The sequence below is a fragment of the Leptonotus elevatus genome, chromosome 20 (assembly GCF_054856555.1).
Source record: "Leptonotus elevatus isolate MCC_2025b chromosome 20, RoL_Lele_1.0, whole genome shotgun sequence".
In the NCBI taxonomy this organism is placed as follows: domain Eukaryota; kingdom Metazoa; phylum Chordata; class Actinopteri; order Syngnathiformes; family Syngnathidae; genus Leptonotus; species Leptonotus elevatus.
Window position 1 is genome coordinate 1,316,009 of NC_141258.1, and position 19,958 is coordinate 1,335,966.

The 19,958-nt window shown below is 43.8% G+C and overlaps 1 protein-coding gene across 2 annotated transcripts in view; it reads right to left on the bottom strand.

Moving 5' to 3' along the window:
• Positions 1 to 19,958, bottom strand: part of LOC147156305 (adenosine kinase-like) — an 87,234-nt gene that overhangs the window by 52,885 nt on the left and 14,391 nt on the right. The gene's annotated exons all lie outside the window — the stretch shown is intronic.

Below are 19,958 nucleotides of genomic sequence, written 5' to 3' on the forward strand. Positions count from 1 at the left end.
TGACATCCAAGAGTATTAAACCCGGTTAACTAAACCCACAACATTACAAGCACCTTTGAAAGAGCAATCTGTGTACTTGAGAAGCGCCCCCCCCCCCCCCCCCCCCCGCGCATCTCTGTCTCATCTGCCGCTTGATTTCACCGGCGCAGCCCGCCTGGGTAATGAAGTCGCCCGCATGCGCGTTGGCCCGATCCCGCCCGGGGCGCTGTGCTATAATTGGGGTTGTGACAAAGCATGAATAGCCAGGAAGCAGTATTGGTTGACCTCTCGCTGACTTTACCCCCCCCCTCCACCCTCCTCTCTGCAAACGGCGGCGGCATTATGGGATGATGCTGACGGATTGTCTGCGGGGGTGTACTTTTGTCTTCATGAGAGTAGGAAGCCGCGTTGAATCGATTAGTGGACGAGTTGACTGTACTACGTCGCGTCAACATTTAATGCCATAGTTTAAAAAAAAAAAGAAAAAAAGACATGACTTCTGTATTAAGCGGATTTTCACTCATCATGAATTAAGTTAGGCCTGGAATAGACAATATTACGTTCCGGTGGTATGATAATTGCAGGAACACGGTATGAATATTATTATTTGAAATATTTGGGTAAATAAAGACAGTACTGTATTTAATTTCCATTAAAAGCAATCTAACTTATTTTAAACAAAAATATAGAATATTTGGTACATAAGAAAAATGTACCATGTTGCGTTTGAATAAATAAATAAGGCTACTCATATTGTTCTTGGGGCTAACTAGTGCCCACTGGAACATGTTTTTAGGATAATGTAAATGAATGAACAGAACAAACGGCTTCCACTGACAGCCACAGTTATTGAAACCTCGGCTTTTTAAAACCGGGGTAAACCGTCAAAAAGCGTTAATCAGCCCATGCCCCGTCTGGAACATAACTCACTTTTTGTGATATTTTTGTTGCCATGTGTGCCGTGAGATTTTGTTCTCATGTAAAATATGTGCCTTGGCGCAACAAAGGTTGGGAAACACCGCTTTGAGCTATTAAACTGCTTTTGTATGTACATGACGACATAATGGTCTCAGCTCCTCCCCCCCCCCCACCCCCACCCCGCCCCCACCCCCCTGGGCTCAATGTGTTCTCGGAGTTCTCAGGAATCATTTCTGCACTATTAATGATGCAATTCCAATGTAATAAAGCTCTAAAGGGGGAGCTTGACACAAGAGTCCCAAAGAAAAAGCGGCGACAGCTTCTGGAGGTGGCCAGGAAGCTCTCCAGCTCTCCACGCTGCGGGGGGGGTGGGTGAGGGGGGGGGGGGGGTCAGGGTGCATTTCACTGCATGTTTCAAGTAAATAACCACACGTGGGACGAGTAAAAGGATGTTGCATATAAAATGAGGGTGGTGGATGGGCAGTGGGGGTTCCCATGGCTCGTGGTTGCACAAGAATCATGCTAGGGAAGTACAGTAAATGCTTGCCAATTTGCAAATCACTGTTTATTAAGTGTGTGTGGGGGGGGGGGGGCTGCTCAAAAGCAATATAAATTCTTTACATTCTTTTGTATGGGTTTTAAGTTAAATACATTGGAAAGTAGTCATTTATAAGTAGCAGAGCTGCGACCTTCCTGCACGCCTTGCGCTTTCAAAATAAAATCTGTGAGCCATGAAAAAGAGGTAAGACGTGTTTGAAATGTTTTAGAATCAGTTACAGTTTAAAAACAAGCAATATGTGCAAAAGCATTCACCGTCCAAATCCCTATTGCAGGCGGTCGCGACATTCAGCGGCTGAGCGCGTGGGCAGCGACAAGCAGACAAAACATCTGCTTTCATGTCGTCTGCACCTTGACTGAAAAGGCCAATTTTACATTTTACTTTGCTTTACTTTACTTACACTCGGCTTGGAATATAAATGGTCCTACAGGAACAGGTTAAAAAAAAGAAGGAATGAAACAACAACAACAACATCCTGCTATCGAGTTACGGGCGTCTTTATGTCCTCTGCAGACGTGGCCGGGCGGAAATATTAACGACGACGAGCTTCTCCGCTTACGTTTGTCTGCACAGGTAAGCAAAAAAAAGAAGAAGACAGCTCTTCGCTGCTGCGTGACCTTGAGACAGACGTCCGTCATTCAATCAGCGAGCGAGCTCTGCGTTAAAGCCGCCTATCATTTTGCACTAATACAGCGGTTGGTCACGCAAGACTAAACTGTTACCTTTACACATAAAATTATTAGTTATTACGAGCTTTACTGTATAACTTTTAGTGTTTTGTCATTGGATTATTTATTTTTTTAACACAATTTGTAATTTTCAAGTTTTATACTTTTTCCCCACATTTTTGCACTTTGGAACCATTTCCATAAATTTGTAAAAATAAAAATAAATACACTTTTCATAAAATGTGCACAATTTGTGTTTTTTTATTTATTTTTTATTTGTTCCACTTTTTTTTTCAATTTCCAAAATGTAAATTTGGTGAAATACGTGTTTCACTTTTTTGTGTGTAAATTCTTCGTTTTTTTTAATAACATTAAAATACTCGGTAATTTTATATTCACTTTGTTTCACATATTTTAAATGTGTACAATGTGAAACAATTTACAAATTTTCAAAATATTACAAATTTGCTTCACATTAAAAATGTGTTATGTGCTACATATTTCATAATTTCTCAAATCTGTAAGATTTGACACATTTAAAATTTCAAATGCAAATTTGATGACATGGTAAACAAAGTGTTTCTCCAGTTTTTTTTTTCTTTTTGGAATTGTGTTTACATGTTTGAGTTCTAGTGAGGTTCTGAAGCAGTCAGACGAAGGCCCGCTTTCCCCCTCATCCATTATCTGTTATCCAGCAGGTATTTTTCTGTTTTGCTGACAGCTTACGGCGAGAAGAGCGGCGGCGGCGGCGGCGGCGGCGGCGGCGGCGGCGCATCGTGACACGTTGAAAAACTTTGGATTTATCGCTCCGATAACCTTCCAGATTCCTTTTGGCTGGTGCCGGCGCGCCAGACAACACCACCGGAGCCATCCATCATTCACACCCCGCCTCGCCCCAACCGCCCCGACCCCCACATGTGAGCCGCCAGTGATAAATTAGCCGCCGCCCCGTCTCCCGTGAAAAATAAGGCAGTTAATACCAAGCCATAAAGAAGGAAATTCGTATCATCACTTCAAGCGAATAATAAACGGTGAGATGCGATATTGCGAGAATGCGTCGTAATTCTGCTCTCGTTAACGCGCCGCTGGACTCTGCCGGTAAATCACCGCACTTGAGCAAAACAAATGGAACAACATCTTTACATCCGCGAGGGAGTCAATCCGTCATCGGGCAAACAAAGATAAATGTCATCTTGAAGACGGTAAACAGCAGCGGGAATCAATCGAGTCGCGCCGCCTGGATAAGATGACGGGTTGGCACATTTGTCCGGGTCGCTGTTCTGTACAAAAAGGCAAATAACAAATATTTCACCTTGAAAGGTACTTTCAGAGCCGTAGCACATGCCCGTGTCTCAGGGGACGTGCTATGTCCAACAGGTACCATTTCTGTTAAATAAACAAATAAATACAAAATAAATTTAGCTCATATCTTTTATTTTTGAGCAATTTTTTTTTTTTGATTCTTTAAAAAACAAAAAATGTTGGTAGTGGTACTTGTATTAGATTTGACAAACAAAAAAACAATTGTACATTTCTGTTACACTTTTTATATTTTTTATATTTTATTCCCTTAAAAATGTTTTTTTTTAACATTCTGTAAAAAAAAAAGTTTAATAATTTTCCTCACATTTTGTACATTCACTTTTCTTTCATTTTAATATTTTTAATTTGATTTTTTCTAAATCACACTTTCTTTCATATATTTATATACATTTCATTTATATTTTTCAGACAATCATCGATTTTTTTTAAATGACATTTTCTTAATTCTCAAAACAGCTGTTTCATAATTTAAAAACTCCACCAGGCCCCGCCTCCTAAAGCTATATGCATGTCGACAGACAATATGCATACATAAGTTTATCACACAATACGTACATCAATACACTTTTTTGCATTCAAATGTTTACGATGTATTTAAAAAGTGGGTTTGACTCGTTTTAAAAGTTTTTAGTAATTTTTGATATGGTTTCTCATAAATTGCTATTCTTTTTTTTTTTTTGCTTATTGTGAGCGTGTCTCGAACGTACCCCCCGAGACAAACAGGTTTACTGTAATTGGCTGTTAAGATGAAAGCAAATGTGCAGATTTTTTTCCCGCTTTGTTTCCAGCTTCTGGGCCAAGTTTGGTGAAAATCCGCCCGTGTCGAGGATGAAGACCTCCTCCCTGGCAGAGGTAACAAGCGCAAGCGTGCTTGCTAACTTGTTGCTTTTCCTTTTCACAAAGACCTTCTTCTTCTTCTTTCAAGCCATTTCTCACAGTGCTCGCGCCCACTTGAGTGGCCTCCAGCCAACACAGTAATGCTATATCTTGCTACAGGTGGACATTCTCAGGAAGGGGAACCCCCGTTTTCCTACGCCAGATGACGCGGGGGGGGGCCCTCACAGTTTTGCCGACGTTTTTTCCCCCCCCTCTGCGAAAGGCTCTAAACGTAAATTCAGACGGTGCTATAAATCAAAAATATAGATTTTCAGCCGGCCGCACTTTCCCGGGAAGGGCTGCAATAACAATGTCATCCGAGTCGGCCTGGTTGCCATTAATGCGCTTGGCCCGCGTCCACGTCGCGGCCGACGCGGGCCCCGCGCGTCGGCTGTGTTTTACAAAAGCCGACACGAGGCGATGGAAACGTTACTGACCTATTTAGCGCTTGGCATGTTAAAAAGGCACGAGGAGCGCCTTTTTCCAAAACGCTCGGCGAAAAATGAGCGCCGCTTGCCAGATAAAACACCCGCGCCCCGGCCAACGATGTCAATGCTTCGAGACTTTGCGGACGGCCAGAAGAAGACAATGCGCTCCAGTTAAAACGGAACCCGAGTGAATCATGTGATTGCTATTTAGATTATTGCTCGCCGCGCCAGCGAGGCCGTCCCGTCCCACTGCCAGAAAGTGAATTTGATCTAATTCATGTGTGTTCTCCCCATTAGAGCGAGCGCTGGAAAACGTCAAGATCGGCGCGCGGGGCCAAGACTGATTGACCCGACTCCCACTTTTTCATGACTGCCGAGGAGCTTTTGATAATAACTTTCAACCGCAATAAGAGACCGCCCTCCAATTCTGGACAATCCTACTTTTTTTGCTTCATGGGCATTAATGTGAGCAAATTAACACGTACTCCCCCAAGGCCAAGAACCTAAACCCAAATGGAACCATAACCACCCCCAAGACCAAGAACGTTGCTGGGTGCGTTAATTGGCAAATGATGTGTAAAAATAACAGACAGTGTGGGGAGTTGTGATTTGTGAAACACTATGAAATTGACCAAATTTGGACTTCCACCCGGCAGCGACAATATATTACCCTTTTAAATTGACCGTCAACCTTAACAACAGACCTCGAGCCAAACACTAACCCAAGAATTAATGCCTTACCCAAAACCATACCCTTAAACCTTGACCCTACCCTTAAACTACTATTAAATCCTCAAATCCTAACCTTTATTGAAACCATATCCTTAGATCCTTAACCACTTAACCGCACCCCAAATTGTATCGCTACCATTAAACCAAAACCCTGGCATTACCCTTCGCACCCTCGCTACCCAAACCCCAACCGAAACCGAAACCCATACTAATCCTATCTTAACCCAAGGTAAAAACCTTCATCCTGCGTCCTACCCTTCAACCAAAAAAACTCTAGTGCAGGCTTGCCCAATCCTGGTCCTTGAGGGCCGGAGTCCTGCAGGTTTTAGATGTTTAGATGTATGTTGGAGGACGGAAACACCTTAGACGTGCAGGACTCCGGCCCTCGAGGACCAGGATTGGGCAAGCCTGGTCAAATGGTGCGCGGGCTTCTTCAGTGGTACGCAAATGAATCACTGCCTAAGTACACTTCTGTTATATTTAACTTTTTTTTTTTTTTTTTTTACTTTTATTTAGGTAAAAGTTTGATTTCACTTTTATTGATTAATTTTTTTTAAATCAGAAAAACTTAACTATCCTTGTACTGCGCTACCCTTCAACGTCAACCCTAACCCTAACCCTGACCCCTGACCCTGATCACAACCCCTGAAAACAAGATGCCTTTAGCAAAAGGTAAAAACAATCCAAATCAGATGTTTGCCTCGCCGCCAATTCAACGCAGCGAAAAACAGCGGCAGGCTGTTTTCGGCGTGCAAATGGACTGTAAAGCGCCCATTTTTGTCACTATTTTTCTTTTTGCTGCGGCGCCTCCTGTTGGCTTTGGCAGCCGGACGGCGACTGGTTGGCCGAGTCCGCGTTGGCCCGCAACTCTTAAAGAGACGAAGCGAGGTCACGCCGCCGGAGCGCGGGAGTATCCGCTCCAAGCGTTGCGGAAATCTCTCCTAAAAGGTCAATAAACGTCGGCAGCAAGGATTGACGGGGGAAGAGCGCGGCGGGAGCGGAGTACAAGACAGCAAATCCTCCGTGGGTGTAATTACGGCTGGAGAGGAACGGCCGCGCTCCAAGCGGCATTTCGAGCCAGACGCTCTGTGTACTCATTTCGCGGAAAATGCAGTAAGTCACACAGCTGGGATGAACGGGAATATTTGCAAAATGTGCTAAAAAAGCGCATTTGAATACGTTGACTTTGACGTGCGACTTTTTGTGATCACAAACGAGCAACGCGAGAGTGCATACCAAAACAAATAAATTGGTGGGGGGGGGGGGGGGGGAGTAATTTAGCAAAACTGCCCCAGTCCATTATACAGTATTGTACTTCTTTCAATAAGAAAAAACACAAGGTAACAATGTAATTAAATACAGTATAAAGAATTTCTGGGGGCAGCATAATACAGATATGCAATATTATTTGTCTACATGTGCACCATTTACACCGCAAATATTGATGCTAGTCATTAGCCAACCTATGGCATTCAGTATTGCATGTATTTATATTTATTTATTTATTTATTTATTTTTTCATCAACTAATTCAGTAAAAAATAAAATGCACATTTGCTCCCTGGATTATTTCAAGTGTATTTGAAAAAAAAATTGTATCCATAAATGAGCTTTTTTTCCCTAATTTTGATCCGATTTATCAGTAATTTTTGTTGTATTAACAGTAAAATGTTACGATTCTCTTAACCATGAGAAAAGTGCTTTTATACTGTAAATAACATTCCCTTACTTCCATTGTATTGCATATTTAATCGATAAATTGCAATCTGCCTAAAAATTGTCATATTTCATTTGAGTCAGATTTTTTTTTTTAATGCGCTAAAGACTCAGATATTAAGAACATATCTATATTATATATTATTATGGTTATTTATTAGCATAGTGCACCCAAACTTAAATCTCCCAAGTCTGTCAGGCATAACAACTTGCACATATTGCAATGTTGTCGTTATCAATAGTTAATTGAACTTGCTATGAACACTGCACTTGACAAGTTGACAATAATAATAATAATAATCATCGCATTGGCTCATATTGCCGCGCGATGTCCAAGTCGCAGATTTCTCCGATGCACACCAAGACCAACGTTCTAATTGCGGACGACGGCAAAAACGGCCCCCGGCGCTTTCCTCGTCTTTCCGCGAGAGCCGTCGTTGCCAAATTGCAAACAGCTGCCAGCCAGAAACGCCAAAGCAGCACTTTGTGACTGGCACGGGGGAAGTTACACCCACTTTGCAATAACATGTTTCGCTGCGGTTCGAGGCCAGACGCGACACACAGATCACATCGCTCAAAAGAAGCAAAACAAAAGTTCAGGAATGTGACAATTAATCATCTGAGGTCGACGTGACGCCGATAAATACCGATTATGCGGCCCGTATGGAGCAATAAGAAATGTCAAGTGTTTTTACGGCACAATAATTCATAATGTTCATTCATTCGTCACATTATGTACACAGAGGCACTAAAGAAGAATTGTTCCGTATCAAAGTCACAATTCAAAAATTGCTCTGGCACCATTTTGCAGCATGTTCCTATGTTTAAGTGAGGGAAGAAGTTTTATTGAGTCAGTCCATAGCTTTGTCCAATAGAAAAAATGTACACTGCCGCCCCCTTGTGGCATCTAGAGGCAATTGCACACCTTTTGGATGGGTGTCAATTAGCGGCGGATATGCGCTATTCAGGGATAGAAATACTGCACTAAATCGTACTATGCAACTTATTCCAATTATTGTTGGCAATATACAAATATTGAATTGTGTGAGTCTGTGATTTCAACATGAAAATATTCAATCCAGACATTTTTCTTTTAAGTGAAAATGGTGCAAACTTTGCAGTGGGCTTCAAAGGGCCCAACCGAACACAACCCCCGGCCATTCTCCGTCTGCGAAAGGCAGCCGCCGCTCTGCACACCGCCCACTTCCCCGACTTCTAAATGTGTGCTATTTTCATAGCGTAATAGTCGCCGTGACAAAATTCATTATGCTCAAAAGGTCTGTTTGCTCTCCGAGTGTTGTGTTTATGTACAGTACATTAGTGCCATATGGAGCCACGCGTGTGGAAATAGAAGAGTCCACGCTGGCCGCAGATGGCGGGATGCAAACATACTCGCATGCAGATTTGTGTTTGCAAATCTTCTGCTATCCAAAACTGATATTGTAAACATCCTTTTTTCTTTTTTTTAAATGGCCAACACGCGTTTTCAATGAAAAATGGGGATTAGCTCCCTCCACCAAACACTAATGCATTCAACAATAAAAGCTTTAAAAAATAAAATTAAAAAATCTATAAACTTCCAATAAGTTTCCACAAAAAATGGGTCTGCCGGCCCCACCCAAAACATTTTTAATAAAAAATACCTAACTTCAATAAAATATTGACATTCATTATAAATACACTGAACATTTTTTTTACTGCTCCCCCCCCCAAAAAAAAATTCTATAAAAAAAAAAAAATCCAATAAGCCTTTTCAATAAAAACTGGGATTTGCCCCCCCACCCCAAAAAAATATATACATTTTAAAATATTTTCTTTAAATACTGTCGTCTTTTAAAAATGCATTCAACAAAAAAGTAAAAACAACTCTTTAAAAAAATCAAAATTTTTTATATTAAATACTTAAAATATAAATATGTATTTTTTTCTATTTTTATGCAAATAGGTGAATCCGCTAGTCCCGAACCTCTTAATAAATTGAGTTACAAGCTTGGTCACGAAAGGTATTAAAGTCAAGGCGTCACTGTGTGGACACTGTATACGGATCTCAGCTCGGTCGGGCCTGGCCTCGAGATGGATGACAAAAGTTTCTTTAATTGAGGTTTTCAAGTGCTGAGTGATCGGGCAGCGGGTTCGTTTCTGTGGTAACAGATCTCACAGAGGAATGGCCCGGTGAACGTAAGCCTCCCTTCTCTCTCCTTTTGGCTCGTCCTCCACTCTGGATTTTTTTTTTTTTCTTTCCCTCCATCTTTTCACTCTCCCGCCCACTCGGTGCTGAAGAGGCTGTGACGGCGCTTCGCCTTTTGTTGTGGAGAGGCGAGCACAACGTGTCCTAGTTAAAGCGAGCAAGACAGCCAGCGAGCGCCCCATCTGCCCTGGCATCATTACACAATTACGCCGGCAGGATCCGGCATTAGTTCCTTTGTGGCGGCCAATTTTGCCAAATACAAAAGATGGTCGTCAGGTTTTGGTTTTCTTCCTTTCTCGACTGCCCCCCCCCCCCCCCCCGCCTGTTAATATCCTCCGGGAGCGGGTATTGATAGCGCGACACGCCGGGGCGAGGGCCAAGAATATCCTCCTGGCAATATTGACTCGCGGGTGCTTGTGTGTAGTTACAGTAAATAAAGCCTGGTGGGGAGAATTTTAAGAAAGCATCATTTGACACCTTAAATCTCGTTTTATTGCCTAGTTTGAAATCTTAACAATGACCTCAAACCCTAATTTGGAACTGTTATTGTGGATGAAATCCTAAACCGAATTAATAACGCCGATGCAGGTTTTAAACCTTAATATGAATCCCAAATACGAAACCTTATAGTTGGCTTGAAACTGCGCGTGTCAGACGATTACATTTTTTAATCATAATTAATTGCATGCCTTCAATAATTAACTCACGATTAATCACAAATGGTATATCTGTAAATATTTTCATTGTTTTTATTGCTTAACATAAAAGTGGAAAAAAAGGTTAAACTAATAGAAATATGGCTTTTTTAGTCATTGATACAGTAATTTCATAATAATTCATAAATTTTGTTCAAATTAAAAAGATGTACTGTACTGTAAAAGAATGAGTGTGATATTGATTTGTGTTGGTCCTTTTTTTCTGCCACTAGATGGCATAATTGCATTTGTAAGACGTTGGTGACAGCTCAGTGCATCTCATCTTTAACATGAAGTAACTTGTGAAATTCTGCACATTTTTGAAGTTGCAAAATACAACTTCACACCAGACTCCGCAAATATATGCATTACTATTACATTTATTGCAGCTAATTTGGAGGTGGCGTTGCGACTCAAATTCCGCCACGACAGGCTTTCCAATTGTTCGTGCGTTAAAAAAAAAATTGTAACGTTTAGGGCGCCAAACCCTCATTTGAAACCCAACCCTTCCATCCAAATCCTAATTAATTTGAAACCCTGCCACAAACTGAAAACCAAACCCTGATTTTAAACCCTAACATTTGCTTGGAAACCCCAAAGTTAGCTTCAAACCCTAATTTCGACTTGAAACCCAAAACATCAAAACAATACCGTAGCGCGTTCGCTTCATGTTGTGTCCTAAACGTATACAACTGCTCTGATTAGCGTCGCCGTCTAATCAGACTCGCTCAGTCAGCCGTGAAGATGACGAAAGCGCCGCAGAGGGTTTTTGGCTGTGCAATTATTAAAAAAAAAACTCTCACGGTGCTAAACTGAAACTCTAATTATGACATATTATCTTAATTGCAGAGGAGATGCGAATCAACACGAAAACGCGCGGCGGGAAGCGAATACGGCTGGTTGTGACATGAGAGGCTGTCATAATCCTCGCCTCCAGAGCAGACGGCAAATTACACCCGACAGACACCCTAATTGTCGTGCGCTCCTTTTTTTTGCTTTTGTTGCGGCCAACAAAAGCTGCTGACAGCTCATCAGCAGGCGCTAATCCCGCGGGCGGCTCGACGTCGGAATGCGACATTCCCAATGCGCTTGGCGTATTTGTGGCCACAACGCTGGGAGACACGCAATTCCATTTGCTCGTGTGTCGTATCTGGCACTTCTTGACGCTTCGCATTTCAGCAGAACAACATCGAGCGCTAAATCTCTTACGGTTGTCATACAAGCGCAGAAACGCTGATATTAGTGCAAAGGACACAACACAATCAATTTTAATGGCAAATGATCAGACGGAAATCTGAAACACGAATTTTTGCCTTCAAATCCTAATCCTAATCCGAGACCCTAGTCCTGGATGTCAACCTAACCTTGGCTCTAAACTATTGTAAAAACCTTGAAACCTTTGAATGAAAAGTGTGATAAATAAAAGCTAGTTAACCAAACACTACCTCCTCCCACTGTTTTCTTAAAATGGAACCCAGGGGTCGGGCAGATAAAATGAGATGAGCAGAGGCCCCAGAATTGAACCCTGTGGAACACCAAACGTTATATTCGTCCGATCGCTTCCTTTTTTTTTGCTCTATATAGTATAAAATGATTCAAATAAAGCAATCACACGACATGCCATCACAAAAGTCACAAGTCAACTATCGAGTGCACCAAAAATTCCCCGCAGCACCGATCGGCCAAGTGATGTAAGCGTGACCGCCAGCAGCAGCAGCTTGTGATGGTGATTTAAATGAGTCGCGGGTCAAGTCGGGGCCATGTCCAATGTGTTTGTTTACTTCTTATAATCTTGGAATAAGATTATAAAAGAAAGAAAAACTCAAAAGCTTGCCGACAAAGATCTTTATGTGTCAAAGTCATCCGAACTTCAGAAAAGTACGTGACAACCCGAAGCCGAATGCGTTGGGAACTGCCGTCCGATGTTGGGAAACGCGCTATTTGCTTGCTAATTTTGGAAGCGTCTGTTGCCACCAACTGGGACGATTGTCGTAATTGGAGCAGCTTCTCTTTGATAGAGCGGCTCCCATTTGTGCGGCGGTTCTCACAGCCGGCTCGTTACAGCATGTGGCGCGATACACACATTTAGGGAACATCAAGGAAATAAGATGCCGACTTTGGATTCTGCAGCTGCCGATTATCTTTTACGAGTTTTATGGCTAAGTTGTTGACAAAATGGCGGCCCTACCCTGAGAATCACTGGAGGTCCTTTTGGGACACGCTTGTTCGGAACATAAATCACAACCCCGATTATTCCCAGAAAAACTCAATCTGTTACGGTTCTCACAGCTGGCGAATGATAGTTCGTGGCATGTAAACGTTTATGAAATCTGATTCTCGTATGTGGCAAGCAGACATTTAGGAAACATCCGATTCTTGACAGAAAATCAAATGAATGTTCCCAGTCAAGTTTCCGACAAGAAACGGCTCACTTCTCCTTTGGCCCGCGCACAAGACAACTATAATCATTCCCATTAAAAGCAAAAACTATTCAGTGAACCACTTGTGCACTCTCAGAGGTGAGAATAACCGGATCTGGGGTATGCGTGAACATGAGACCGGCTCGCCGACGCTGAAAACCTTCGAATCCCCTTTTGGCGCTAGCAGCTAAATTGCATGTTCAACGTTGGTGAATCGAGGGCCGGAGTCCTTCAGGTTTCCCTTCTCCAAAATCCAAATCATCAGCAAAACCAGCTCAGTGGCCTAGTGGTAGAGTGTCCGCCCTGAGACTGGGAAGGTTGTGGGTTCAATCCCCGGCCGGGTCATATCAAAGACTATAAAAATGGGACCCATTTGCCTCCCTTGCTTGACACTCAGCATTAAGGGTTGGAATTGGGAGGGGTTAGATCACCAAATGATTCCGAAGCGCAGCCCCCTGCTGCTGCTCACCGCTCCCTCAGCAGATGGGTCAAATGTGGAGAACAAAATTTAAGTGGGTGTGACAATCAGTGGTGCATGAACTTTTTTTCTCTCACTTTTAAACTCTGCATAAGCCTGTTAACGATCCTGTTGATTGGAATCAGCTTGTATTGGAATTCACAATTTGTGGGTCAATTAAGACCAAATCATCATAACTTCAGTATGTACGGCGCATAATCTTTCTGAAACATTTGTTTGGTGGCATGCCAGGAGATATTTAAAATATATGCCGGCAGTGGTAGGCTGTCGTGTAAACCAATGCAACTCTGATCTTTCCCAAGAAAATCTGTTCTTGGGACATTATATGTTGGGGGTTACGTTTTGAGTGTCAACAAACTCTAACCCGGAGTATCCTTTTCGCCCTTGTCGTATATAAACGCATGACGGCTCTGAAAAGCAAACGCTGCTCAGGGAACACTTAAGTACTCTCCGGGGCGAGAAGAACCCGATCTCAGGTATTGGCGTTGAATCTTGCTCATGTTATCAACATCCTAACATTTCTGCGGTAGGTCGTTTAACGCAATCAGTCCGCGCCCCGGTGGCCTCGCCATCAATGGGCCGGGGGCGGAGGGGTTTCAAAATGGAGTCCAAAGAGCTCGGGTGAGAGTGCTGTAACTTAATAGGCTTTGCTCACCGATCAAGAGACTGCGCTATTTCCTGCGGCTGTTACAGGCCAAAGCACAAAAATAAACGTTCCTTTATCGAACGCTCTTCGGCGTAATACACCCCCCCGCACCCCCGAAGCACTGTGCCCCCCCCCCCCCCCCAACCCTTTGCTCCTTGCTGCTATTACTGCAGACGACTCGGCTCGCCCTCCAGTAAAAGTAAAAGGTTGGCACTTTTTGTGTAAAGGAGCCATTTGTTCAGGTGAAAAGGAAACTCGCATGGTAAGCAGAAGTTGGACAGTTGCGGGCGGGGGTTACGGGTGGGCGGGGGGTTCGACAGGATCCCACATTAATCACATGGACTGTACAGCGCGAGGATGTTCATTGAAGAATAATTACCGAGGGGTTTTGTATGTTGCGTTATGTACTCTCTCCCTACGGCGGAGAAAAAGGGGATAACAGAGTGAGAGGATCATATTAAAATGTTTGCTGCTTCAACCTTTAACTTGGAGCTTAACCCCTGACCTCCGATAGTAATCACAAGTTAATTGCCTGCTGATCTGAGCAAAAGGGCGGGGGGGGGGGTAAGATCGACGTAGCTACAATGCAGTTGCCAATTGGGTTGAAGTTCCTTGTGAGGCCTGAAACACGCGTTAGGTGTCGGGTTTCGTGGCCCTCCTTTGTATTGGTTTTCACATTAAAAGCAATCAAAAAAAAAAAAAAAAAAAAGAGCAATGATGATGACATTTCCGAATGAACAATACTGAGCTCTAAAAAAAATAAATAATAATAAATAAATTTAAAAAAAGCAATCAAATGTGATATCAAAACTTTCAACATTTCGATCATCTTTTTGTTGAATTTTTACTGAACCGAACCAAAACAAACGGTTAGTTGCCTTCAACGTCGCTAAGCCTCCGGTGGTCCTTTTTCTGAGTTTGTTTAAAAAGCTTGAGTAAGAATAGTAGCATGACATTCCTTCTTCCCCCCCCACAAACACACACACACTCCCCTCGTCACCCCCCCTCCCACGGATCCGCTCCAGAAAGTCGCACGTCTTGCGAGTGTCAAGTCGCCAAGTTGAGCTGCCGCCGCCGCCGCCGCCGTAAACCCGGTGGGAGAGCTCGGAATAATCTCACCCATGTTAATGATGCAATTTATATGTGAGGGCGAAGCGCTGTTTTGGCAGAGTCTTTCCGACTCAACGGGCCGCATCCCCCCCCCCCCCCTCCTTGCTAGATGGGAGGGCGACAGTGTTGGTGGCGTGGGCGGAGGATGTCAGGAGCAGCGATAAGTGCCATTACTATTAGTGTCTGTCTGTCACTCGGCGCTCTCCTACACGTTTTTCCAGCCGGGTCTGAAAACGACCGTCGCTTTTTGTTTTGACTTGATCAACAAAACAGCTGTTGATAAGTTGAACAGGCGCCGGCGTACTGTTCCAGATGCACCCCTTGTCAGTTTTTCCATCCCAACATTATTAAATAAATAAAATAAAAATAAAAAAACACTCATTTGGGTTTCATTTATTGCCTGGCATGCAACGACAACTGGCTCAACTTTTGAACTCGGCAAGGAGAAACGGTGACGGTAATTGCAGGCTGTGCTTTGTTTCCTAAAGAGAAGAAGAAGAAAAAAAAATGACGGTTTTAAACCCAAATATTTAAATGTGTTTTTCCTCTCGTGTTGCTATGCGACACTTGAGCTGCAGGAGGAGAGAAATGTGCCCAATAAATTCTACTGGCAGACACGCACAGTATTTCCTTTATTTATTTATTTATTTTTAATCCGCCGTTCAGTAATCGTTACGGATTTATTGAGTGATCAATGGAGGAGAATTTATGATTAATGTAAGGAATAGCAGCCCAAACTGTCGGACAAAAAAAAAAAAAGTAGTCTAAATGGAACATATCTTAGCATAAAAGGATGCCACATATTTATGTTAAGATAAATGCATAAGTAACATTTTTCAGTGGTTTTCTCAATGGTACAATTTTCTGTGGTCAGAAAGAAATATTTCAGTAAATGAAGACGAAAATTTTTAACTACAGTTATCTGCGTGAGTGTGAGCCGTGGTCTACAGCAGTTCCTTGCAAATGTTCTCATTTTGTATATTATTACTGTTCGTATGTGTTGGAAGGACCCCCTCAAAAATGAGATGATGCATGACAAGAGGATATCCTCTAAAGCAATAACAAAAAAAATATTAGCGTGTTTGACGGTTTGTCCCTCCCAATAAGCAGTTTAAAGTGCATCAGCAACTCTGGCTCTCCTTGCCCACGTGTGAGGGCATTCCAGTAGCAATCACTGCCAGAAGTCTTTCAAAATATCCATACTCTCTCTCCTTCTTGTCCCCTGATTCCTCTTCTTTGTGGCCATCAATTTATCCCTTGACAAACGCACCATGTTTTTGTGGTCCAATAAAAAATAACGTCCAGTGACGTTTAAAATACGACCTGTTGGAGGTGCGTTATTTTATTGCTTCGTGTGCGGCGACGAGTCAACGACTAATTTTGCTCGCGATGGTCCACTTCAGTTGCTTTTTGGCCGCGTCGGCTGCTTTAACGTGTCCTAAAATAATAAACCTTTTTCCACATTCAGGCCAAGCACTTGCTTGAGAAAGCCGCTGCAATCGAAAGACTCGCGAGGCTCTAAATCGGCCCTTTAGCACAGCAGCTGCTAGCATTTTGTGCAGTTAAGACGATGATGAAGGCGCAAGGTCAGGGCTCTTAGGACGACCCGAGACACTAATACCCAACGTCCAGTCACAAAGAATGTCTGTCTTACCGCGAGTCGTTAGGTGTAAGTCAGAGTAAAAAAAAAGGCCTAATGGCCTCTTTTAGTGCGGAAAGTTGGTCGGCCTACGCTGGCGGTTGGCAACACAAAAGGCTCCACTCTTTCTCCGGGGTCGGCCCTCTTTCCTTCGCTAAGTGGTACCAGGCGCAGGAATTTCTTCATTTAGTCATTGCTCTTTATTTATTTAACGGAATGAGCTATAAAAAAAAAAGGCAAACATGAGGTCATGGCGTATTTTTCACCCGGAGAAATAAGTCAATGAGACATCAAATCTGCTATTTCCTTAAAGCGTGGCGACTTCTTGGGAGAAAGTCAAAAGGATGAAGTGTGGGATTTTTCTGCTTTTTAAATAAAACTTCCAACGGTGTGGCGGCGCATGCGTTTCCAATTAAGAGCTCTGAAGCCCCCGTTCACCCCTTTTGCAATTGACCAGGTCTGAGGAAATGTTAAACAGGCATCATAACCATAACAGAGACGGCAGACACCCCCCCCCCCGCCCCCCATCCCTCCCCCACCACCACCTCTTCTTCTTCTTCTTTCCCAAGGGCAATTAAGATGTCGCTGCAAATGGATGACACGGACAACGAATGCTGCAGAAAATCGGAATAAATCAAGAAAAGCCTAATCAGTCGGTGACACGTTAACAGCGCCGCCGAAGCAATTTGTCTCTTTGTTGAAAGTCTGTTTTGCAAATGAGGCAATGATGCTGATTTCTTAGGATTCTAATGAAAACACACAATTTGGACTCGGGTACGAGGACGCAGAGGCAATAACTCCAAAACCTGGGGGCCCCCCCGACGAGCTGCTGCAGGACTTTGATGTTCTGTCGAAATGAATCCGCCGAGTTTCTTGATCCAGACAACTAGCCCACCACCCCCCCACCCACCCCGCCCCCAATCCCCCCGCCGCCTCCCTTTCCCAATCCTGTCACCTGCCAGAACGGCACTGTGCAGTTAAGAAGGTCACCGTTTTCCCCAGGAACGTCGTAAAAATCGACTTGTTAGCGGCTTCAGAGGCTCTTTGATGTGCGGGGCTTGGTTTTGATATTTTACAGCGCTGCCTCACATCCAGTCGTTGACGAACGAGGAGTCGGACGCGCTTCGGGGCAATGGCGTCCCATCCAAACCCGATCAAAAGGCAGATATAGTCAGGGTAAGAGAGTGCAAATGGAAGGTTTGCGACCACCATCAGGACTTCCAGTTGTACGCTTTGGATACAGACAGGTAGTGAAAGAAGCAATAAAAAGTACTGAGCCAGACCAGGTGTTTGACAAATGCTAGAAAATCCCTCGTTGAAGCTATCGCTAGCTAGTTGTGCTGGACTGAAATTGCTCGACTTGCAAATCATGCCGACTCCCATCACTCAACTCAACTCGATATTTATAGAGCACTTTAAAACAATCATCGCTGTTTTCTTTAGCTGGAACCGAGATAGCAGATACAATGACAACAGCAGAGGCCCCAGAATTGAACCCTGCGGAACACCGTGCGTTCCATTATCCATGTTGTTTTCATATTTCATACAGGCCAAGCAATGGAGCGTGATCACCTGCGGCCATCTCATTTGAAACCCCTGAGACGGACTCACCGGACCCCTGGGGTTCGACCGAACACAGGTTAAGAACCACTGGTAGCGGCTACGATATCCAAGGGAGATTTGGTGTGCGAGAGTTTGGCGGTGATAGGAAAAAGATCAATCACGGTTATTCACTTAAGGGAGACTGGCAACGAGTCCGAGCAACCGAATTGACGCCGCAACGTGGACGCTTTCAATCCAAGCTAAGCGAGGCAAGAGACACACGGGGAGCAAAGCGTTATTTATCCGTCTAATCTTGCGTTTGGTCAATTCTCATTTAACTGGATCCAATTACCATTGATTGGGCCTCTTCTTAAAGCCCAGCTTCGGGTTTTCCTTGATCCCTGACTTGGACGCATCGGAGCTATTTAACCCCATTACAACGTCTGATGAAGCGCTTGGTGGTTGAGTGGGTGTGTTGATCATTGATCCACGCGCACCCCGGGGGTGGGGGGGGGGGTGCTGGGTCTACCCACCGTACACCTTCGCTTTCCACCGGCAGGCATCCCGTTTAGGCGGCGGGGTGCTTTGGTGCCAGCGAACATTTCTTTCAAGTTTCACAAACGTGATTATCTGTGAGCCAGTCATGAATTGCCCGTTTTCTCAAAAGAACACTTTGAAGGTATAACAAACCGACAGAGGCCGTTTTGGATGCGGGAGGAAAACCCTCACAGAATCAACACTACATCTTTCCTCTGAAGGAAGCTCAATAAACAGAGGAGAATAACATTCGAACCGGGGGCTCCGCCATGCCGTTATAGGAGCAATTTAGTTGACTGAAGGCTTCTCGGGGCACGAGGGGGAGCATGTCGACTTTCTCCACTGGGGACAATTTCCGCCTGATTTCACAAGGGAGTTTTTAAACTTACCTTTGCGCGGTCTTCCTGAGTGTCATTCTCGATTCCACTGACGCAGGCGACTGTGGAATTCATTCTTTTGATGATGGCCAGGAAGTGGAGGAAGCTTAAGGGTGCCTTCGTAATCAACGGACCTCCATATCAAGGTGCGGCTCCACAACTGTTAAGACACCTTTTAGTCAAGATAGCTATAGCTTTTGTTTTTAAAGACTTCATCCGGGGAGTGGAGAGGGACTTGAGACTTTACTTGGATTCCTGGGTCAAAGAGACTTGAGACTTGACTTGGACTTGTGGTCAGGGACTTGAGACTTGACTTGGAACCTAAATACTTGGACTTGACTTGGACTCATAGTCAGGGACTTGAGACTTGACTTGGAACCTAAAGACTTGGACTCATAGTCAGGGACTTGAGACTTGACTTGGAACCTAAAGACTTGGACTTGACTTGGACTTGTGGGTCAAAGACTTGAGACTTGACTTGGATTCCTGGGTCAAAGAGACTTGAGACTTGACTTGGACTTGTGGTCAGGGACTTGAGACTTGACTTGGAACCTAAAGACTTGGACTCATAGTCAGGGACTTGAGACTTGACTTGGAACCTAAAGACTTGGACTTGACTTGGACTTGTGGGTCAAAGACTTGAGACTTGACTTGGATTCCTGGGTCAAAGAGACTTGAGACTTGACTTGGACTTGTGGTCAGGGACTTGAGACTTGACTTGGAACCTAAAGACTTGGACTTGACTTGGACTTGTGGTCAGGGACTTGAGACTTGACTTGGAACCTAAAGACTTGGACTTGACTTGGACTTGTGGGTCAAAGACTTGAGACTTGACTTGGATTTGTGTGTGTGTTTTTTTAAATAATTTCTTAAAATTTTGAATAAAAATAGGTGGGTGGAAAGCCACCTACTGATGGTGGCTCCCATTTCTGTCACTTGTGGTAGAAAACATTTCTGCCCGTTGCGCTGATCATTGTCCAATTTCAGTTCCTGGGGGATCCCAATTTACTGTATGGCCACTCGAGGCCACCCCCCAACTCTGTCAGACACAATTTTATCTGCACTTGGATTTTGGGGGGCCCGGGAAGGGTGTTGGCTACAGCCAGACAATTTTAATGATGGCCTCCT